Source organism: Siphateles boraxobius, unplaced genomic scaffold, assembly GCF_051911475.1.
Source record: "Siphateles boraxobius isolate OS27281-9 unplaced genomic scaffold, OSU_SipBor_1 7, whole genome shotgun sequence".
Lineage (NCBI taxonomy): Eukaryota > Metazoa > Chordata > Actinopteri > Cypriniformes > Leuciscidae > Siphateles > Siphateles boraxobius.
Window position 1 is genome coordinate 32,301,989 of NW_027509197.1, and position 24,787 is coordinate 32,326,775.

General features: G+C 37.3%; 1 protein-coding gene across 17 annotated transcripts in view; it reads left to right on the top strand.

Annotated features, from left to right (window-relative positions):
- The first annotated feature begins 599 nt into the window (after positions 1-599).
- The window catches only part of pcbp3 (poly(rC) binding protein 3), a 67,241-nt gene continuing 43,053 nt past the window's right edge, over positions 600-24,787 (top strand). For 9 of the 17 annotated variants that reach the window (XR_013197129.1, XR_013197130.1, XM_077215981.1 and 6 more), the window contains exons 1-5: positions 644-904; positions 20,538-20,591; positions 21,263-21,350; positions 21,436-21,545; positions 21,887-22,027. The gene's annotated coding sequence lies outside the window, so the exon portion shown is untranslated. Of the gene's footprint in view, positions 905-20,537; positions 20,592-21,262; positions 21,351-21,435; positions 21,546-21,886; positions 22,028-24,787 lie in introns of all 17 variants that reach the window. The other 8 variants (XM_077215978.1, XM_077215985.1, XM_077215977.1 and 5 more) reach the window with 7 other exon arrangements.

Below are 24,787 nucleotides of genomic sequence, written 5' to 3' on the forward strand. Positions count from 1 at the left end.
AAATATATAATGATATTTAAAAAAATTTAAATCAGTTTTTAAAATTAAATCAACAAGTTTACAGTATGTGACAATATGCATAACAAGAACTAAAACTTTTTTTAATTATTAATTAAAAACACAGGAATTCATTTCATGTGTATTACATATTTTGGTACATCTGAAAGCCTGGAAGTGTCACAGTGTGATAATAATACACTTTGATCACAGTAGTAAGGGTTTCTAATCCTTCTCCTATATATAAGCATTATTTCTGCCTACTTAACATCATTGCACCTTTCCAAAGCCCTTCCCATGTCGTGTAGCCTGCGCCTCTGCCAGTTCTGCAGTGGAGCATGCAACGTTATTCTGCTAGGTTAAGTGCGGCACAATCTAATTACTCTAATGTCGGATGCGGTCTTAAATCACACTTATTGGGTAAGTGCGCCCGTTTGTCTGTCCTTCAGAAGGGAAGCTGCTCTCTGACTAATTATTCCAACTGGATATGAGCAATTGCACTTATTGGCTAGGCCATGGCACCGGCTGCCTGCGCTCCTATTCGTTGCCGGTGAAGTCTGTGTGCGATTGGGTCCTGGAAGGGAGTGGGAGGGGCGTTCTCTCTTTCCTCTCTGTGCTGGAGCGTATGTGGATGTGAGCACTCTTTTCTCTCCTATTATTTGAGTGGCTGCAGGTACTGGTGTCTGCCTCTATGCCTCTGTGCCAGAGGGATAAAGAAAGAAAGACAGAGGACTAGTGCTTCATATCCCCCCTCTGGCCTCCCCGTCTCCCTGCTCCCTGTCACTCCATCCTTCCTTCCTCCCTCCCGGACCACCCGTCAGCGGCTGGATCAACCCGCCCGGACCCTCCTCCCACAACCCCTTTGACTATCCTCACTTCACCGTCCCATCTTGTGAACTGTGTGCAGGTAAGCCAGTACCTAAATATGACTTTGTTGTGCTTTTTTTTTCTGCTTCTGTACACTCTTTCCTCTTCGCATGTCATTTGGTCTCTGTTTCTCACACACGCTCTTTCTCACGCACCCTCCCTCACTCTCTTTAGCTTTCAAGTTTTCCCCTCTGGCAGTTCCTCTCAGAGGGAAGCGTGCAAAGAGAGATGAGGGATTAGAATCTGTGAGGTCACTGCTTTCGAGCCCAAACTCAGTTCACATAGAGTGCTTACCACTTCTTCTATCTAAGACTTTATCCGAAGCGATGTAATGCCCACCGGCTATGCTGGAAAACCGATGCTCCGTGCCACAAACCCAGTGTGTACTTTAGCTTCACACGTTTCCTCTGTGTTGTCCTTGACCCCTGCAGCAGTTTATTTTCTGTGTGTCAGAATCCAGAATCCTGAAGTGTTTCAAGCAAACTTACAGATGGTTTTGCAGCTCTAGGATTACCAATGTCATGATGTTACTACTGGACTGACTGATTCAAACAAGGTATTCAAACATCCGATATGGTCAGTAAGGCCAGAAACATACTCTATGCATTACACTTAATGCTTGGTCGACATGTTTTAATTTTTGTACTCTGCTGTAGATAGTTTATACATTTTTGAAAATACAAAACAAAATGTGTATGCTAAAATACCTATGGTAAGCTTTTTGTAGTTTGATTTCTCTGAAAAAGTGTAAACGTCAAACTTTTAACATTTCTCAGATCAAACTTTTTTCAACCAATGACATTAGTTTGAGGCGGGATGATCTGTTTAATAGGAGGGTTTTCAGAAGCTTTCAAAACAAAATGTATGTTGACATTAGTGTCGTGGAAATTACACATTCCACCTTTAACGTCTATAATTGAGCAAATTTGGCAGAAATAAATTTCAGTACCCAAAAGAGTAGAGGTGGTGTTACCTTCAAATAAAATTAATATTCTGTCGTCATTTACTCACCCTCATGTTGTTCCAAACTTGTATGCCTGTCTTTCCTCTGTGGAGCACAAAATATATTTTGTGAATTAACTTGTGTTTTTACAATAGAAAGACAGTGGGAATGAAAACTTTGGTGACCACCATTCTTCATATCTTCTTTTGTGCTCCAAATAAGAAAGTCATACAGGTTTAAGAAAACATAAGGGTAAGTAAATAATGACAGCATTTTAAACTGTATTTTTAATCGTCTTACTATCAGAATAGAGAGAAGACAAAGTTTTTTGTTAACACAATTCTATAAGAAACTATTGCTCTGTCATGACAGTGGTTGACCTGAACGAGAAAACTGACCATAGAAGTTTGGACTTGCAATCCAGGATGCACTCATGTGTGAAATCAAGTTGCTAGAAGTATTAGCGTTAATATACTTGCTTAGAGTATGAGTCAGGTCTAATTCTACAGAGCAAAGCAGACAAAAACTGCTTAGGTCTTCATCCAGTTCAGTGCTTCGATGTGAATGGGTGCTGTGTTAGATTGAAGTGGTGCAAACATCAATACCTGCCCATGGTTTGACAGATCTTGAACTTGTCTCCAGCACTTTAACAGTTGGCCAATAGTAAAGAGATTTCCAATCAATTTGATTAACAGCACTACCAGCTGTTTTCAAGCACATCATACCTTTATATATTCTGTTTATTAAGCAATCTTGAAATGTAGAGCATTTATTATTATCTGGGGTTATTGGAAGCAACGAGTAAATTCACAGAAGAACAGGTGTCTTAATTAACACCATTATTCCTTTGCCGCCTTGTTGGCCTGTTTCCAAATGAGGAATAAAGAAGGAATGATTGTCCAAACAAAAATGGATCTTCAATTAACACAGACGTGTTATAGGAACATAGAAGGTCTGAAAGATTTTGCCTTTATTTAACTGAGCATTGATATGGGAAGTTACATAACATCTCGTGTCCTGCAGTCCTTGTAAAGTGGATCACATCACAATCCTAAAATGCAAATAGCAGATCTTATGCTAATCGAGAAATTCATTGAACCTATTGCAACCTTTTGCATTTTAGAAAGGAAATTTCAATGACATTACCATTGACTTTTAGCTGCCTGTCATGTTTACTCTTAAACAACTCAGCGGTTTCATATTGCTGATTTTATATTGTTTCTAAATCATTGCACAAATAGCGGTACCTCCTGAGAAGTGAGACGTGCCTTAATGCTTGACTTATAAAGAACTGTGACTTTTAGATCTAGTATTTTCTTAGATTTGGAAGTTGTTTTACTGACAGTTTGAGTGTTTTGAAATGTTCCTGTCAGGCAATCCGGATTTACATTTTAGCATGGTGCCTTTTTTAGCTGTTGGCTTGGAAAGCTTATCACATATAGTATGATTATAAATATGGGCAGATTCTTAAGCTAGAGTAAATTGCAAATGTCATCGATGAGGACTTATATCTCTTAAACCACTTTAGATTAGTTTCAGTTGCATATTTACCTCACTGTATATTTTCATCAAAATGAAACGGATGCATGAAGTTTTAGGAAAAGCTATTACTTGCCAGACAAGTTCAATTATATAGAGTATATTCTCTCTAACAAGACTTTTTTTTTTTTTTTTCGCTGACGCCCATGATCTCGAAGCAGCTGGTCTTTTTGTGCTTTGGCTGTTTGTTTTTTTTTTTCTCCGGATCTCATGCTGTCCTGGCTTCCGAGTTGCTGGTTCGGCAGAGTTGCAGTATCAAAAGGCCTTTGCCATTCCCTGGGCTTCCTCTCCATTCCCTATGTGCCAGGAAACTATGGGAGCCTGGATGTCATTTTGGACTGAGATCCAAACATGAATGTACATGTAAATCATTTCAATTCCGACTTTACTTCAATGCTTTCGGCAAGTAGGATGTGGAAAGAAGCCAACTCGTCTTTAGCTTCAGCCAGAAGATGGGCCACTTTTATTTACTGTATTACATGTCGCTATTACTGATACTCGGTGCTGACACAGAATGTTTTTTCCCCCCATCCTCCCTTCGGCCTGATTGGAACGCAGGTCTCCCCAGCATGGCTGTATAGTAAGTTTAAAACGTCATGGCTGTGTCATAATTCATAAGCGAATGCAAAGTGTTGCCGTGGGCCGACATTGAATGCTGCACCTTTTCAAAGTTAAGGCCCGGAAAGAATTATGGCCTGTGAAATCCTGGGCCCTTTGTCTCTCCGCAAAGCCACTCTGCAGTGTAATTTAACCCGCCGATGGGCCGTGAGATCAATCAGGACCCAGGAAGCTGGAGGTGGGGGTGGGAGTGAGTCGAACCGGCCCTGGACCACCCGCTGCCATCGTTCTTAATGCTTGGCTGGATGGCGCAGCTATTTTTATTGTTTCCTGTGATGTAGTGGAGAAGATGTTCAAGAAAAGGTTAGAGCAACATTGCAGGCTTGTCTGAATTTGCAGATCCGTAGGTCATGTACGCTACTGATTCGACTGGCTGTTTGATTAAGTCAGGTCATCCTGTTGTTAATCTGTCAGTGAACCAATTTAATCAGTCATGGACTCCAAGCTATACACCGAATTCACATGGTTACCTTGTGCTGTTCTCTGTGTTTCTAGATGGCAGAGGAAGGAACTCTGCTCTGAGACTTGGACTTGGAGTTGTGAATGTTGCAAATTAATTATGAGACTCAACTTAGATTCAGACCCTTGACTTGAGACATAAATTGGAATCCCAATATAAAATCCAGGGTTTAACAATATGGATTTTCTTACTGATCCACCACAGAGGAATGATCCTTTTCCCCCCTTTTTTTAGCAATATATCTTAATTTCCTAGAATTTATATATATATATATTATTATTTATTTTTTTGATTGATTGACTGTTTCCAGCGATGTAGCGGAGATGTTCTTGAAAAGGTTAGGGAAATTTTTTTTTCCCTGTATTTGATAGATGTTGATAGGAGATGTTCTGGAAAAGGTTAATGAATAAGCATTGCTTTTTTCCCTTATTTGATAACATTTAAGTAAAATTTTGTAAAAAATCAAAGTATATTTTTATTATTATTATTATTAATACTGTTACTAGTACTAATATATTATTAATATTATTATTATTATTTGTATTAAAGGATTAGTTCACTTTTTAAAAAACTTTTGCTGAGAATTTACTCACCCCCATGTCATCTAAGATGTCCATGTCTTTCTTTCTTCAATCGAAAAGAAATTAAGGTTTTTGATGAAAACATTCTAGGATTTTTCATTCAACGAACGAAATGACTCGAAAAAAGATTTGTTCATTTTGATGAACGAGTTCGAGCAGGAGAGTCACAAACGTGAATCACAGAACAGAGCAAGGCGAGCATTTGTGCTTATAAAACTTAAACTTTTTTATTTATTTTTGAAATGACTGATCGTTTCGCAAGATAAGACCCTTATGCATCGTCTGGTGTCGTTTAAAGCCATTTGAAGCTGCACTGAAACTGTCTTTTGGACCTTGGACCGTTTGGTACCCATTGAAGTCCATTATATGGAGAAAAATCCTAGAATGTTTTCATCAAAAACCTTACTTTCTTTTCGACTGAAGAAAGAAAGACATGGACATCTTGGATGACATGGGGGTGAGTAAATTATCAGCAAAAGTTTTTTAGGATGCTTTCACACTTGGTTCGATTGCCTGTTCCGAACCAGAGTTCGATTGCTCCCCCCTGCCCCCGATGGACTGTGTTCACATTATATTATTTGTATCCGAACCGTGGTACGCTTGCGTCATCAAGCTGCAGCTGGTGCGTAATCGTGTTGCTTGGTAACCGGCCCCGCTATGAATGAAAAGACGTCAAAATGGATAGAATTGCTCGCTTCGCATTTGTTCTTCTTTTTTTTAACCTTTGGTTCTGTTTTCAAAGAAAACATACAGAAACACACTTGTGTCTGTCTGCCGCAAAAGTACTAAAATCGTTCCAAAGACAGCGGGCTGTCACACACACACACACTGACGACTGATATACGTCATCAATAGTGGTTCACTTCCGCGGTTCGATCGCGTTCATATCAGCAGCGAACCATACTGGAGTTCACATGAACCGTACCCCAGACCACCTTTTTAAGCGGACCCGAGTACGGTTCGCGGGTGCGCATCCGAGTTCGGAAGACAGCGTTCACATCATCCAAACTAACCGAACTCTGACGTCATTCGAACCCGGGTGCGCACCAAAAGTGCTGGTGTGAAAGCCCCCTTAAAAAGTGAACTACTCCTTTAATACATTTAATAATAAGATTTTTAATTTTTTGTGGTGTTGTTGTTGTTATTAAGATAATTTAATGAACAAATGAAAAAAAAATGTCTATGTGGTGGATTTCATGGACAAACCATGTGAAAAATCATAAGTCAACACCATTATTGAGTATTTTCTCCTTAAAACTGCAGTGAACCAAAGACAGTCTCAAAAACGCGGTTTGAAATCACTGGTGTTTCTTACATCTCAAACTACTTTGTAGCCAATCACTTCAACGTGCCGGCGGGCTTTAGCATATCATTATCTGCAAAGCAGTGGAGTCTCAAGAATAGCCAGGTTATCCCGCTATATTTTTCTTTTGATAGGAATAATTGTGAACATTTAGCAATATAGCGGGTGAATTATGTATAAGAGGTATTAATATTACGATGTTATGCTGAACTATATGCCTTTCTCCACTTACATTCTAAGTAGCGCTGTACGATTATGGCCAAAATGATAATCACGTTTATTTTTGTCAATATTGAGATCACGATTAACTATCACGATTATTTGTTGATTTTACCCAAAACAAATTTTATTGTCACATAGGCTAATTATAACTGCTTTCACATCCATATTGTGCTACACTCCTGCTAATGTACACATATGTGCATCAAAATAAAAATTCAGTGCATCTCCTTAAAGAATAAATACAAATAAAGAAAACAATAAAGAAAATATAGCAAAACTTCAACAGGGAACTATTTTACATTGTGTAAATATATTTTAGGAAGCAAAATGTAAACTTGCATTGTACCTGCATAATGGATGTGAATAAAACTCAAAATATACAATCAATAAAAAACAAATATTCCATAACAGAATGTAACCAATGAGAACATGAGAACATTTCAAGGCAGAACTAAGGAAGTTCAATTAATGGATAAAATTTAGAGTCATTGTTATTTGACATTTAGGAAACTTAAAACCTGGTTGTGGTACAGTTTCAGTGATTAGTTGTGAAATCTTACTGCATAAATTGAATCTTATTTAATCCTCCATATGAAAGTTTATGTGCTCGAATTATTTCTATTTATTAAACAATAGTTCAAAACAAGACGTTTGTCGTAGGCTACTGATTATTGGAGTCCATTAATCGAACTTCCATGCCTCTTATATAGTAATTATATATTACTATGTAGTATGTACCAATTTACTAATGCTCACACTCACTCTTGCGCGTAGACACACTCGCGCACTTGGACACGTCTCTCTCGTGCTCTGTCGCTTGCACGCAGACACACTCTCTCGCACACTGTGGCTCATGGAGGCACGTGATCACACAGTTTAGGAAGTGCTAAATTGACTTTGCAAAAAAAATAGAAACCTTAGATACGGAGAGTTCTGTGAAAGGAATGCCGCATTTTAAATATCGCTTGATCACGCGGATTTGATCGTGGGAAGCTAAAATCGTGATTAAAATTCGATTAATCGTGCAGCCCTAATTCTAAGTTGTTCAAAGCGTTTCTAAGGATGCTGATTTCTAGAAGGCAGACTGAAATGGCGAACGGGAAGATGGTTTGTCTAACATTAGCAACACTATTAGCTGTTTGATAATATAGTCAAGCAAAAAGCTAATCATATTCATTATCGTTATGTGTCCAACGTTGTAAAGAGCAAAACCATTGTGCAGCATTTGTGAGTCAGTGGAGACGGGGCTAATTTGCATATTCATGGCTCAGCGTATAATGAATCATGGTTGTAGTGTTCAGTCTATTTTAGAACATAAAGAATGTTTTTGTTTTTTTACAGGAAAACACTTAAATATGCCATTTTGGTGTTCAAGGATGATTTTTAAGGGATAAAATTATTGACTACAGGGGTACTTTAATATTAATGATGTTATAGTGGGCCATCCTTGCTGTTGTAAAAACTTCATAGAACACTCCGTAAGGGACTCTTATTCAAAGACTTAACACTCAAACTTGTACTTGACACTGTACTTGAAAACTTTGGACTTAAGGCCTAGACTCAACTGAACGACATATTGAATTAATTAAAGTTTAAATAAAGTTTATTAAACTAACCTGTATTGTATAGAAAACGTTTACCAAATGGATTTGAGACTTGGCTTGAACTCCCAATTAGAGATGAGCAAAATATGCTAAATTGCTTGCCCTTCAAAAAGGTTTATACAACTAACCTGTAATGGAAAAGTGTTTGCCTCACCTCAAAGACTTGAGGCTGGGTGTAGTCTTTACGTCAGAGACTTGAGAAAATATCTGCCATATGGTGCCTGTTCATTGCAGCGAATATAATATGTCAGGATAAGTCTTAAAGAGACTTTGAGGCCTGTCTTATAGCGCTGTCTTGGCAGCATGGCTGGATCTCATCGTTTTTGTTTGATTAAAAGCGCACAGGAGTTTGTAGCACACGGTAGGTGCAAGAGAAGGGCTGACAGCTTAACCACTGATTATTCAAGCCTCTTAGGCTAAGCCATGGCACTCCAGTGATGAACGCCTTCTCCACTTCACATTCCTGCTCCCTCGACTTTTTTTTTTTTTTTACATTGCTTTCTTACTCTCTCTCTCTCACTCCCTTTCTCATTGAGCAGTGGGATCAGTAGCAGAGTGATTCATGCAGTGCTGAGGCTTTATTTAGACATAATCCGCTGAGTGTCACAATGGCACGAGGCTTTGGTCAGGTTCTCCTACCATGCTCCTGCCTGCCTTTGCACCCAACCCCCAACAATATGGGAGTGTGTCAGCGGGTCACATGGCGTGACGCGAGGAGACACCCAACCATGAATGATGCAGCATTTTCCCAGTGGCCTCGCCCCTCTTATCGGATGCAGAGTGATCGGCAGCGTTGTGAGGAGGGAGAGAGAGGATGTCCGCTTCCTTGCAAATGCGTTCTAATAAAATCTAGAGCCTCTTGAGCTTTTAGTAAAAGCTCTGTCTCATGTTCGGTGTCTGTTGATGCCCTCCAACCTGCTCTCTGGCAAGGCCTCGGATCCAGAGTGTTGTGACCGCGGCGATGGCCAGATTGAACCCAGCGGGGCGGGGTGTGAGGGGAAAGGTGTGACCTGCCGCTTGAAAAGTCTTTTTTAGCCTCTGAAATGGACTCCCGAGTCACAGTTATCGTCTTAAACCTGTAAACATCGGCTGTGTTTTGACTGGGTTCACCTACGGTCTTTTTTTTGTTGTCGTTTGTTCAGGATAGCTCTTGGCTTGCCCTCTCTATAACAAATATGCTTGCCTGACACACTTTCCTGAGCCGATGCCGTTGGCTCTTCCAAAGCATCTGCGCAGCTAAGTCAGCAGTAACGGTTCTGTGTTCTGGGGATGCACAGATTAAGGAAAGAGGCATGAGTTTCCTCTTAGCTCTGTGCAGTGTACTGTATGTAAATCTGAAAATCTAAATTCTGTGTCCTTCTATTTGCCCTCAGGAGGATTTGGCTGATATATAAAATATTCACCATATATTCAAGATGATTTTGCTGGCAATATTGTGTGTACAATACATTTTTGTCCATCAAGTTTCCTCAAGACTGTTGTTAGACTTGCGTGATTTACAAGTATTTGGAGTCTTTAATTTGGACATCAGCATGAAGAACAAATATTAATATTGTGAACTTTTATTGCAATTTATAATAACTGTTTTCTATGTTAATATATTTTAAAATGTAATTTATTCCTGTGAATGCAAAGCTACATTTTTTGCAGGCTTCAGTGTCCTTCAGAAATCATTTTAATACGGCGATTTAATGCTCAGGAAACAATTCTTATTATTATCAATGTTCTGAACAGTTGGTCTGCTTGATATTTTGGTGAAAATAGTGATATATTTGTTCAGGATTCTTTGATTATTAGAAAGATCAAAAGAAACGCATTTACTTGAAATGGACATTATTGTAACATGTCTTTACCGTCATTTTTTTATCAGATTTATCTTTTTTACATTATTTTTTAATAGAACACTTAAAATGTATTAACACTTTATAATATTATACTTTTAATTGGCCATTGTTGACTATAAGTATAGAGAAATGATTTGTGTTTGTCCAAATATTGAGCTTATAGTTTCTCTGAACTGCCTGAAACCGTTAAACAATGTACCGTGGGCTAGCAAGTATTAACAGGATACTTATTAGGTAGGTTTTTCTCTGACTAGGCCTTTTCTTGTGAATAAAGACTTCTTGTGCAATGTACCCTTAAATACTGCTTCGTCATTGTTAATATCAGTGTAGAGATAATATTGATTCTTTATGCTATGCTCCACAGAACTATAGAATACAATGGTGATCTGAAATATTACAGCAAGAGGAAGACATACTCAACAAATAGAGTACTTGGAATGGGGCCAATTGACACATTAAACCCATGTATTATCTGCAATGCATGCATACATACAATCTGATAATAAATGGGTTTAATGTGCTAACTTTATGACTGCTGGAAACATTTACCCAAACCAGATGAGCTGGATTTCATCCATGGTTGAAGATATTAACTCAGTGTGGCCCTGCATAAGTAATTTAAGTGTAGTGTAATTAACGGGATCTATTTGATTTCTGACATTTTTTTTAACAGCACATCACAAGTTGAGACTCAATCTCCGTCTTGCAGGAAAATCTCAACTGCAGATTAGTTAGTGCGCTGTTATTTCTCCCACGAGGTTGAGGGATTTGATCTATCGGCTAATTCCACTCGATGAGAACTGTCTGTGACATCACAACACTATCCCTCACTTCAATAAAAGCCCAGCAGCGAAGGTAAAGCACATGATATCACTATCTGCTCTTCTCTCAAGGGGGGAGGGACAGAGCTGTGGAGATATTCAAATTTGCGACGTGCCTTTGAATTTCTGCAGGAGCCTTTTTGCAGGATTAAGACTTAAAAGCCTTTAAAGGAGAACCCCTCCAATCATAAATGTGTGAAGGTGTAAAGCGTTTTGCCAAACATATCTGCAATTCTTGGTTCCTGTCTATTTTAAAAGGCTAATTTGCAGTCTTTCACATTGCTCAGTGTTAACCAAACACATGTGAATAGTTATAAGAAGCTCATACAGGATGTGCATATTTCACAAATCTCAAAAGTTTGGGGTTGTGAGATTTTAAAAAATATTTTTGAAAGTGATAGTTCACCTAAAAATGAGTAAATGATCTGCAATCATTTATCCTCATGCCATTCCAAGTGTGTATGTATGCTTGTATGCATGTATGTATATATATACATTTACATTTATTCATTTAGCTGACGCTTTTATCCAAAGTGACTTACAATTGCTATATATGTCAAAGGTCGCACGCCTCTGGAGCAACTAGGGGTTAAAGCCCCGTTCACACCGCCAGCGACACGCAGCGACAAAGCGACATTATCCCATTAATTTCAATGGAGCACTGGCGACATCCGGCGAAACGACCGACATTGACCGTTGGCGACAGAATGTGGGCGTGTCAAGCGACAAGAGACAAGCGACAAAAGTTGAGAAATTTCAACTTTATGCAAATGAGAAGCGATTTTCTCGAGCGACAACCAATAGGAAAGAAGCCTTTTCAGTGGAGCTCACGTCACCGTCTCGAGTGCAGGCAAGACAGAAGAGTTCAAGGATGATTACACTGTTTAATATGATTTAACTGTAACCACATATATGTATATAATAAAATGATGCATGGAAAAGAAACTGTCGACATCTCAGTGAGTTTAATTCATACATTTATAGTTCGAGTTGTCTAATTTTATGATGCAAGTTTAGTACTGCTGCAGTTCATTTTACAGTTTCCCCTGCATTGTTTTGACTATTAGGGACAAGAAAATTTAAATTTGTCAAATTCGAATGATGTTTTAGTAATTTATGACAGTATGAGTGAGTTTAATTTGTTGATTGATCGATTGTTAATGTAGTAAATTATTTAATCCACTGAACATTGCTATGGTAATATAAAAACACTCTCCCAACAGCACATACTGTTTCTTTTTAGCCTAATTCCTAGTCAAATTAAAATTGTATAGTTGTATATATCACTTGTGATGGTATTTTGTATAGATATGGCCAGACGTGCAGTCTACCAATAACATTAGAGCGACAGCACTACGAACGCCCACAAGCGACATCACAGTACAGAGCCTAGCGACATACAGCGACAAAGTCGCTCGGGGTTTGAACGGGGCTTAAGTGTCTTGCTCAGGGACACATTGGTGTCTCAGTGGATTCGAACCCGGGTCTCTCACACCAAAGGCATGTGTTTGTGTAATTTGCCCAATCAAACAAGCATGTCCCATATACATACATATTTAAATCATACAAATAAGATTTAAGAGTTACATATGTGAATAGCGACTTCAACTTTGGTCTCTTCCACACATAAACTTATCATATGGCTTCAGGAGGCTTGCAATATTGCATGTGATTCATACAATAAAGAATTTTATTGTTCTTACATGGTGCTTTTTTGTATAATTTTTAAAGCTTGACAACACCCCATTCACTTTCATTGTATGGAAAACCACAGTGTGTAAACAACATCCCGCCTAACATCTGCTTTTATCTTTGAAAGAATAAAGAAAATATGTTTGAATGGCATGAGGTTGAGTAAATTAATTTAAAGTTTTGGAACGATTTGTTTAAGAATTGAAGGACTGAGTAATTGAAGTGTTTATAAAATCATGCCATATGGAGTTCAAGAAAACAAGCATGTCAGTTTGTGTTGCTGCAAAGTAGAGCTGCACGATTCTGGATTAATTGAGAATCACAATTTTTTTTTTTGTTTAAAATAGAGATCATGATTCTCACACTATTCTGAATAGACAACTAAACAAACTAACGTCATTTAATAGAGGTTCTGTCAGGTTGAGTGAAGGGAGCGAGGACTCAATTGCAGGAGAAATAATGGGCTTTATTAATCAAATAAAAACATGAAAATAAAACTACCCTGTGGGGGAAAACAAGACAGCAAGACTTAACTCAACATGACTTGACTAGAGCAAGGAAACACTCAAGGTAACATTTAACGATCAACCAGCACAGAACTGCAAACACAAGGAGAATAGTAGTAAACAAGAGAGGGTAACGAGGGGGGACGGTTGGAGCAAATGAATCAATAATCAGGTAACAAGATGGGCGGGGTTAAACAACCGACAGGAGAGCACATTGCACAAGGAAACATACATGACAAGCCATGTACTCACCAAACATGACTAGAACCCAAGCACATGGCCAGTAAAACAAATTACAAGCCACGTGCTCACACAAAACGAGACATGAACACGCAGCTAATGAGAACACTCACGTTTTCACAGAACATGACAACATGAAAGCACACAGCTAGTGTAAAACACAAGCTGTGTGCTACACAGCACAAGACAAAACATGACATGAAGGCACGCGGCCGATGTAAACACGAACTGCGCGCTTCACAAAAAACAACACACGTGGACAGAAGAGCGTACGGCCGGAGCAAACTCCAAACCGCACGCTCACACGACAAGAGTGTAAGCTCATCCTGTGTGCTCTCAACAGAGGACAAACAAGCGGAGCATCAATGTCCGAATCCCGACACAGAACCGAAACCAAACTAGACAGAGGTGCCGGGATCCAAACACCACGTTCCGCACATCTAACAAGGCATACAGACAAGAGAGCGCACGGCTCGAGAACGCTCAAAGCCGCGCGCCCACACAAAGACATGACAATGATTAAATGACTCGCTCAAAAAGACATCCCTTGTTTCGTAACTGGATCTGGATGAATCAGTTTTTATGAACAAATCTTTTGAATGAATGATTCAATGACAAATAAAAATGTTAACGCTCACTGGTGTAACGATGTCATTGATAGTGTTTATTTGAAGGGTCAAGTTACTTTAAAAAGGTGATTTGCTCTATTTTGATCGCTACTGTAGACATCAGTGTTTATATTCAAACGATAAACTTTTATCCCAGTACTTCTGTGATCATTTGAATTATTGGAATACAGAAATAATGATAATGTGGTTGAAAAGACTGTGAAGCTGTTTCGTATCTTCTTTACATGACAAAGTGCTCTCTCTGGGTCAGCGGCAGCATCAATGCATATCTGAATGTTCGCTGTTCGTACTTGTCAAAGGTTTAATAGACATAGCTGAATCATAGTCCTTTAGGAATAAGATCCCGTGGGTGTTTGAAATGAGATTGCGACCTTTAAACGATTAATCGTGCAGCTGTAGTCGAATGCAGTTAGATCGATTGAGATGCACATTTAAGTATTTGAATTTTTCAATTTAGCTGTCGATGATCAATAACTAATTATGACCACTTCAGTAAGTAATTTTTGTGGTGTGGGCGGCCACTTGCTTCATCCTCTATGTTTTACAGCACTATATTATAGTGTTCTTCTGCATGGCTCTGGGCCTGAGTACTTCGCTCTGCCCTTTCACAGATTGTGGGAGCGTCTTCAGAAGAATCCCACCCGTATGTTAAGAACACACACACTGTGAAGGGTATTATGGGACAACTGTCTCCCTCAGGCATAGATACCCAGGTGGAATAGGGGCTTCTGGGAGACTGGCTCCCGCTATATACAAAAGCCGCTCAGCACAAAAGGGGTCAAATAAAGGATATCTATGAAATGCCATTAGCTCTCAATTAATGCCAAGGGTATATAAAGTATAATGACTCGTCTGGGTAATACGCGAGTGTCCGGATAGGCTGATACAGCTATTGAAATTTGGCATACAAGCCTTTTATCTTACTTGCATGTAGAGCAGAGCACATTGACAGGGGCGAGGAAAGGCGCCGTTGTGTGGCAGTGAGGATGGTTTTGGCCATTTTTATATTAAAATAATCATTTTAACTGTAGCATTACATATATATTTTTTGTTTGACTTTGCACAGTGAAATGTCCATTGATTTATGTATTTTAGTAATTACACTACTGTTTAAAAGTTTGGATATTTTTTTATTAAGTTTCTTCTCACCAAGGTTATTTGTGTGATCAAAAATGCAGTAAAAACTGTAATATTGTAAAGGATTATTAAAATGATTTGAATATATTTAAAAATGTAATTTATTCCTGTGATGGTAAAACTGAATACTTCAGCAGCCATTACTTCCACCTTCAGTATCAGAAATCATTCTAATATGCTGATTTGTTGCTCAATTTTTTTTTCTTATTATCAATGTTGAAAATGGTTTTCTTTTTGTGTGTGTGTGGAAACTGTGATGCGTTTAATTCAGGATTCTATGAATAGAAAGTTCAAAAGAACAGATTTTATATGAAAAAGATTTAATTTGTAACGATGTAAATGTCACTTTTTCATTGATTTATTCCATCCTTTCTGAATCAAAGTATTAATTTCTTACAAAAAGTAAAACTGACCCCAAATTATATTAGCAATGAAATATCATTCAGTATAGTTTGATTTTAGAGTTAATGAAGCTTCTGCACTGTATTATTTGCTGAAGAGTTTCTTAGGTGCTCTTGAAGTATTTAAATCATTTCATTTTTCACAGACTTTGCTAAATTCTAGTTTAAGCTGTCACACTTATGTTTATTCGAGGCAGTCTCAAATACATTGACACCTTAGTTTTGATTCATGTAGCGATTTGGAAATTTGAGACAATTTCATAATGAATTTAATATTTCTACTTGCTGTGCTGGACAAACTGATGGCTAAATGATTAATATACTGTCATGTGCCACCATGTTTGTCAAATATTTCATAATTTATATTATCTATATTTTCTAACCCTAAGTAGTGAGGTTTCTCTATATTCCTGACATAGCCTACATGATATCATAAAACTCAGAATATTGCTTGTAATTCAGTAGCAAATGTCTGTTTAAGAGATTTTAAAGATATGTTGCTGACATGTACATTGATTTAAATGTGTCAAGTCTCAAAATGTAAATAATTATTGCCCCGCTTTAATCTACTAAAAGTGATTATAAGGCATAAAGATATTAATATATTGTCAACATTAACATCATGATTTTCTGTAAAGCTGCTTTGAAACCAAGTGTATTATGAAAAGCGCTATACAAATAAATTTGACTGGACTTGATATTGATATCAAAATAATTGTTTTGAGGCTTAAAGTAAAAATGTATGCATACTATAACCACAGTTTTTAATGTAAATATATATTGTAATAAAAATATAAAATATTATTATCATTAATTAAATCAACCATTATTGAAAATATTATCAGTTTCAGAAATGAATCCTGCATGAATACATTTCTGGCATCTTTATTTGTCATTTACCCATATAAGAGTCTCTTGTTTCCTAAATCGTACAGTTCTAATACCTAGAAAGACACTCGTGTTAACAGTAACGATATTGTATTCTAGATTTGTGAATCAAGGTATGATTATGCAATAATGTCTGCATTTTCAACAGGTTTTTATTGCAGAGAATGAAAAGAGGTGGGAAAGTCAAACAAGCTGGTGTAGATGAAATGCTTTTAAAGGTTCCTCTAAGCTCCTTTGCTGGGTGTTTGTGTGTAAGTGACAGCCTCTCACAGCCCTGTCAGACTGTTTCTGCACATAAGCAGTTCTCCTAACATTATGCTTACTGCTTCTTGACTTGTTTTGTTCCTGTGTAATCCCTCCGCACTTGGTCGGCTCCATTCGCTTTGCTCGGGCTGCTGAAACTGCAGCTCGCTTTTAAACCTTGCTCAACTTTTCAAACTGACTTTCAAAGCATCTTGTCATGAGAAAACCACCAAACTCTCTCACACAGTCACGGCTGCATTATTTTCATTGTCGGGCAAAAAAGCGCTTTCATCAGTTTTTTATTTATTGCAATGTGGCATACATTTAGCAACAATTTGAATATTTACACAATGTATAGTCCTGGTATCACAGAAATGTAATTGTTCAACTCGAAAGTTGCTTTGTGTTCACCAAATACTGTGATTGAAACTTAAAACAACATATTATTTACTGTTCATTATTCTTATTTTACAAGGTATTGTCCCAGACCCTGATGAGAGGGTTCCACTAAGGTCCCACTCTAAAAAATGCTGGGTTGTTTCTACCCATGTTTGGGCCAAATATGGACAAACCCAACCATTGGTTTAAATGTTTAAATTACACTTTTAAACCCAATGGTTGAGTTTGTCCAGATTTGACCAAATATTTTTTTTTTTTAGCAGTTCTCCGCTGATGGGTCGAGATCCAAAATGGGTTACTGATCTTTTTTGATTGGGTAGAAGGGAAATATGACTAATATACATTTAATAATCTTTTTTTTTTAATTACAATATTATAAATTATATGTATGTATGAGAATTACAGTTTGTGTGTGTGTGAATATATATATATATATATATGGGTCATTCCTTGTATTTTTTGGGCTTTTGGACATAACATTTTGAAAATCAAAGTCAAAAGAAATTTAAAAGAAACCAACTTAAAAGTAAATTTGTGTGTTATCATGATAGGTCGATGTTAAACATTTGAAAAATGCTATTGGTCAAGCTCAGGTAAATGTATTTAAGCATTTATTAAACAAAATAAATTAAATGGAAGATCAAAAATGTCCACCCTGTTAAAGACAAAACAGTTTAAAATACTTATGATTCTAATTTATGGGCATTGTGTACATTTTCTTATAGACAACTCATGTCAATCTGTCCTTTTAAAATCATATCAGTAAATAAATCATCATTATTTATATATATAATGTATGTATGTTATATATACTTTCTCACAAACACAGTATTTTACATTTTCAGATACAAATGTTAACTTTTTCAAAGTACTACATTATCCATACAATGTTCATAAATGTTCATTGTCACTGAAGTATTTGTATTTTTTGCTGTTTTTTATGAAATTATTGTAAAAAATACTACTTAACAGGGTGGACAAAGTATAACAGAGTGGACTATGTAGTAGGGTGGTATAGAGAATGTACGGATGTATGATTTCCTATCTCCCACATACAACTGGTTACAATATTACTCTTGTTTGCAGTGGATTTCGGAAACAATATGAACCAATGCACTTTAAATACACTACTTCTACAACTTTAAACAATCACTGTTTACATTCTCAGTGCCTGTTAGGTCTTCTGACCTAAAATCAGCTACTGCACCGTGTCTGAGCTAAAAGAAGCTGAAAAATATCTCTAATTATTTGATTGAATCAACTTCAATATGCTTACTGTTCAAATTCAGCTTTAAAATGTATATTGTTCAACATTTTAAGGCAGTAAGATCATGATCTTTACTGGGAGCACAAAAGGCACAGAATCCCATATGAGAATAATAAAATAATCACTTGAGAACCTCTTCTATACTGTATAGTATAGTGCTTCTCAACTGGAAAAACAATGCTAAATTTAAATAAAAATACCCAACTAACCATACAATCACACATAATTAGATTTGGTAGATGCTGTATCTACATCTCTTTCCATTGATGGCCATTCGCTGCACTCTTCCGGGGGCTCCTGGCCAGCCAAACATCTGTCATTGAGATGAATGGGAAAGCTGACGGATAGCTTTCTCCAGGTATTATAAACTTCCTTAGGCCCGCCCATAAAAATTTCATCCGAGGCCCTGTGAATTCAAGCGACAGCCCTGGCTGAAATTAATGGAGACGTTTGATTGATTAGACCTGCATTTCAGAGAGATTCCTTTGCAAATCAATGCCTGCCTGCATGTAAGCGTTAATGAAATTGCACACCGGCAAAAGTGAGCTGACTTTTTCCATGACTGAGTTAAGTCTGCACTTTCTCTAAAAGCCCTGTGGAGATCTTTCCCCTTTTAAACCTCTCCATCAAAATGTCATTTGAATCAAAAATTTTACAGCCAGTGAAGTGTCTCCAAGTAGATTCATTTATTTATTAGTAAATGAAAGTAATGAAGCGCTTAAACACATTTCTATAGCACTGTTTTGTGCTGCTCTGGCTTTATTGCACTCCGAGCGCCCACAAAGATTTACTTATTTGATTAATGCATTAGGTGCGTTTACAATATTTAGCAAAGCATGGACCCCCTTAATTTATAAGAGCCCCCCCCTCCCCCGGGCTAAATGAAAATGGAAAAATATCTGCTTTCCTCTCAGGCTTGATATTACGTTTTGAAGCACAATGTTGAATGGGCTGCAATTCATTATTAATGCTCACAATATAAATAGTTTAGATCTTATTAATATTTCATTTATGCAGAAAAAAAAGATTTGAGTGACTGCTACAGTATTGGAAAAATTGTAAATATGTTATAATGGCTGTTTGTCTGAAATATCGCCGGTGGGAAAAGCAAAATGTAAACATACGTATGCCATATGTGTTTGTCTTTTGATATAATTCTTGATTCACTCGTTGAGTGTAATATGTTACAAAGGAGTCTGACGGCTGTGTTAAATATGCTCTTGCATCATGTTGTGGTTCATGTGCCTAGTGTGAGTATTGTCTCTCTGGGCCGTGTGTCGAAAGGAGATAACTTATGTGTTTTATGGATCTTTTGAGCGCTGTAACCACCACCACAACGGAGATCTTTAATCTCACTGATGCGTGTTCGTTCGCCATCGCATTGGGACAGTCCTTGAGTAGGGGTCAGGTGATAATCTGTAAACGCCGAGACGCGGGACCCTGAGAAAGCGAAAAAGGAATAGGAGCTTTTAGAGATCATTAAACATTAATACAGTGTGATTTGTGTGTCGAGCCCTTGTGCTGAATTTCAGTCTACATCATTATAGAATTTCATCTCTGGGACTCTCTGAAGTGGCTCCATGTCAAACAGGAGATCAGATTGTAAGCGCCTTTATAGGAATTGATTAACTTCTGGTTTGCACAATATCATTCAGGCTGAGGACCGAAGTGTTTTATCTGCATCCGCTTGAAGCCTCTAAATAAATTGGCCAAATTGGTTTTTGGTCCAGCTGAGTCTAGACTGGGTAAATATTTAACAGGTTTTTCTTCTGCCAATATTTTACATGTGGAGAATTCTGCATGACCCTTTTTTACCCAGTGGTCATCAAACTGGAAAATGATTGACAGTAGGTGTCAGTAGTTTCTTTTGCCAGTAGATGGCAGTCTTTCCTAAGTACTGTAAATTGTTTTAGGACACTCAGACATGTCAAGCTTTAGAGGGTTTGATATAATGTTAAGGAGAAACCCTCTCTGCCATGGCTAGTCAGGCTAAATATATATTCACTGGTTATATTATTGCTTGATCTTGTGGTAATAAGACAGTATCAATGATAAAAGTAGTGACTTGCTGAATGAATATAAAACGTGCGGTCATAAGTGTGTTTTTTTTTTCTTTTCGGATTTGACGGTGGCTCATCCAATCAAAATGTAGTCTGAACTAATCATTTTATAATGCATGTCATATATTTGATAATCACTTCTATGTCACTCAGAGCCAGAAAGCTAATTCATCACCATCTTGTTAAACAATGCCAAACATGACCATTAGAGGGAGCACTTTTCACACACACAGATAGACGTTCATTTACTGATTAATGTCTCCTTGTTTTTTGAAGGAATTTCTCTTTGCTTGGAGTTGAAGGCTTGGATTTGGCAGTGCGGTCACAGATGTAAGAGATGGTTACAATTACAATAATATGCATAAAAAATCATAACTATTTCTTCAAGCTAATATGTTATGCAGTTGTGTTTGTTAGACATGTGATGAGAATCTGAAACAATATAGATCATTCCTGTTATGCATTACCTTTTGATCTTCTGTAACTTGTGTTGTTATATATGGTGTTCTTTCTATAAAATTAGATAACAAACTTATGCCCAAATAGAAATATTCTGTTAACTGTAAGACTTGAATACTTGAATATTTATAAATATAACAATAATAGTAATAATAATAATGCAATATTTAAATAATATAGATATTATAATAATAAACCCTTTGTTTATTTTAAACGTATCACATCAATTTCTGTATGTTTGGCTTGAAACATTTCTATTAGAAAATGAAAGCTGAAATACACCTGAAATATTTCTTAATAAATTGCCAGTTTTTTTCCCCCCCAAGGACATGACAGACATAACAACATCTGCTCAAATCAATTTAGTGTTCACTTAATTGTGAGGTTGTGATGAAACTAACTTATTTGATTTCTATCTTTAAAAGTTCTAATTAATTGTCCTACATAACAGGAAATACAAATATGTATTGTAAAAAGAGCACTGTGCAAATATATGGAATGGAATTGGATTCTAACTTTTATATATTACATCTTTCTTGCAGAATCTGGGTTTGGAAGAGCAGAAGAAAACCTTTAATTTCTAATATAAAATAAACCTCCTGTTCAGAGAAACAGTAAGGACTTGCTCAGGTAATGCATAGAAATCATAAAACTGTAGTTAAATCTGTGAATCAATTTCTGAATGTTTTCTCACACATCTTCATCTATTTAAAAGGTGAGGTACACTGGACAGACGGAACTCTCTCAAGTCGTCTGGAAGTGTGACGGCACGTGGTCACATGACCTGGAAGAGAAAACCCAAGAGACTTCTGGGATCCCTCTCTGGTCAGTGACACTATTTCATGTATTTATGAGTCTTATAACATGGCAAATCTTTTGGTTAAATTCCACAAAAGTGGTGCAAAATGTTAGACGCATAACTAGAAGCTGATGCTTTTGGCCTTTTTTACACACAATGTTCCCATTTATGGATTCAGTTAACCGTGAGATAAGTAAATCAGCGCACATATGGCTTGTGCGATTTCACCCGTGCTCTTGAGGCAAACCCGCTTTCGCTACACAGAGACCCTGATGTGGAGAAGGTGCAACGTATGGCAGCCTCGCATGACTGACAAACGTGGCTTAAACTGACAGTGTGTTGTTTTGATTTTCCCTTCTGCCTGCAGAATGGGCCGGTTATCAACCTGGAAAGAAGTCTAAAGGCTGATGAACTGATCCGCACAGCTACACAGCTGCGCTCTCTTCCCCTCTTCATCTGTCCAATCTCCCCATTTATGTCCTGAGATCCACAACTTTCTGCAACTCTGGTGAGTACGGTGCCCTTTCTTTGTCTGTGTGCCTATTAGAATCCCTTATAATCTTGCTGAACTGGTTCTTGCAGGTTCCTCTTAGGCCCATTTTTGAGTAGGAAATGTCATTTTGGGAAATGGGATGACCTTTTGCGTTGGCAATCTATTGATGAATCAGGATCCATTTGGCTGGGAGCTTTCACTCACTGTTGTAGGCCTTGAAGCGCGTGGGTTTATTTCTGTGCTGAATTCAAAGCGCAGAAGCTCTGAGCACGGCGTATGAATTGATTTTTTTCCCCCCATTGAATGTTATGAGCGTGTTTCTGGAGGAGAGAGTCATTTGCAGTAGTATGGGAAAAATTTTACTGTGATATATTTAGGTGGTGTGACGCGAGGCTTTCTTGCTGACTGTGCTTGCGGTTCAGGGCCTGGTTGATTCTGACTGAGCGAATGCTGTAAAAATTAGGCTAACTATCGTAATGAGTATTAATGGCGGATGTGTGTGTGTTTGCATCTGTCGCCATGGGTAGTTCCAGAGGTTTCCGCATTCGATGTTGCATTATGGTTTTTTCCTTCCCACCGACCTGTCTCAGAAACCTCAGAGGGAACTCTCAAGGGAGTTTTTGTCCTTTGTCATCGCAAGTAGTTTTGCCACATTGGCAGCTTTTGCTCAAGGGCGATCAGCAAAGGGACTGCGGAATAGAGCATTAAAAATAACTTGCGTGAACCATCGAGAGCTTGTGTCACACTTTGGCTCTTGTTGGTGGTGAAAGGGGATGTCGAAGCTTTGTCACGACGCGAGCGAGCTCATTCTGACAGGCTTCGCTTAGATGTTGAGAAATGCTTAGAGTTGGATGGTTGTCAAATTTAACCAGTTCTGACACATCATATGACCAAATCTCTTGTGTCCTGGCATAGTAACATGGCTATTGTCTGATGTTTTATGGTGATAGAATTTTTTCAGGACATTTAACAGATACAGCCCAACAGATTCACCCCAAAATCTAAGGAGAAAAATGTATTGTTTTGCAAAAGGGGAGTGTTCATAGTTAGTAAGAGAACCTCTGCCATAATGTGTCTGGATGTAATTCTTTCCACCAACGTATACCAATACCAAAGTATTTTTCCACCAACATCTCATTACTGTAATGTGACACTGATTACAATTATTTTCAATGGTGATTTTCAATAGATTCTTATTGCTGCATTTTATTTGTCCATATTATATAAAAAAACAAAAAAAAGTACAGAACATTTTACACACTACCGTTCAACGGTTTGAGGTTAGATACAGATATTCCTAATCGTTTTAAATATTTGCTTCATCTTTCAATTTCAATTGTTAAATTTCATCAATAAATTAAATTAGAATAATAAGACACTATAGGGCTGTTATCAATCAAATTAAATAATTTACACTGAAAAATTAATACTGCATTAAATAGTGTTATGAGATTGTATTAAATATTTTTTGAATATACAAATAAGAAATGTTGGAAATAATGATACTTTTAAACACGAAACTAAACCACCATTAGGTGGCGGCAGGTGAACTTCTTAATTAGTGAGTTATTGAGTCAATTATTCAAATGATTTGCTCAAATGGCTGATTCGTTCAGGAATGAGGCAGTTGTTTATGAATGGCTCATTGAATCTTTGACTCAACTGATTCATTCAAAACGCAGAATCATTCAGTAATGAAAACACGGTTAAGTGTTCCTGTGAGATGCGTTATGGTTCTGCTGTGATCTTTGTTTGGAACTATTTTCACTGCTTAAATAGAACAAAATCAGTTAATATTGCATCTAAAATATACTTAATACTTGCACTAAAAAATGCAAAATCATTGTCACGTTTTGGTGATTCCCAAGTTATTTTTTGTTATTGAAGTTTTTATCAGGCTAGCCTACTTGTCCGGTCGGGCAAGTAAAATTAACTTTCACTTACTCCTTAAAAAGTCCACTTGTCCCAAACCAGCAGACAAGCCTTAATGTCGAGCCCTTTGTATTGTATATGTATGTATGTATATATAATGTACACTCACCTAAAGGATTATTAGGAACACCTGTTCAATTTCTCATTAATGCAATTATCTAATCAACCAATCACATGGCAGTTGCTTCAATGTATTTAGGGGTGTGGTCCTGGTCAAGACAATCTCCTGAACTCCAAACTGAATGTCAGAATGGGAAAGAAAGGTGATTTTATAATTAATAGGCCTAAATGTAATTGTGAGCTAATTCAAAATAAGGAGGCGTTACATTGTTTCTGAGAAATAAACTCGTAATTGTGAGATTTAAAGTTGCAATTATGAAAAAACTCACAATAATGAAAAATAGTTGCAATTTCAAGATAAATTCATAATTGTGAGATGTATAGTTGCAATAAACAGTCACAATCTTCAGAAATCATGAGAAATAGCTGAAATTCTGAGAAATAAACTAAGTCAATTATTAGAAAGAAATAAAAAATTTTTTTTGAAGAAATAGAGACCAGAATTTAGTCACCTCACCTAGCTGCAGTAAAAATAAAGCTGTGCATATATGAATATTTTACACACGCAATAACTAAATGTGTAAACAACATTGTAAAACATGCTTATATAAATAAGCTTTCAGAATGAGTAGATCTATAAAATCAAAGCCAAAATGCCTGCCTTTGTTGTTTTCTGGAGCACTGAGAAGTGTGTGTGTGTGTGTGTGTGTGTGTGTGTGTGTGTGTGTGTGTGTGTGTGTGTGTGTGTGTGTGTGTGTGTGTGTGTGTGTGTGTGTGTGTGTG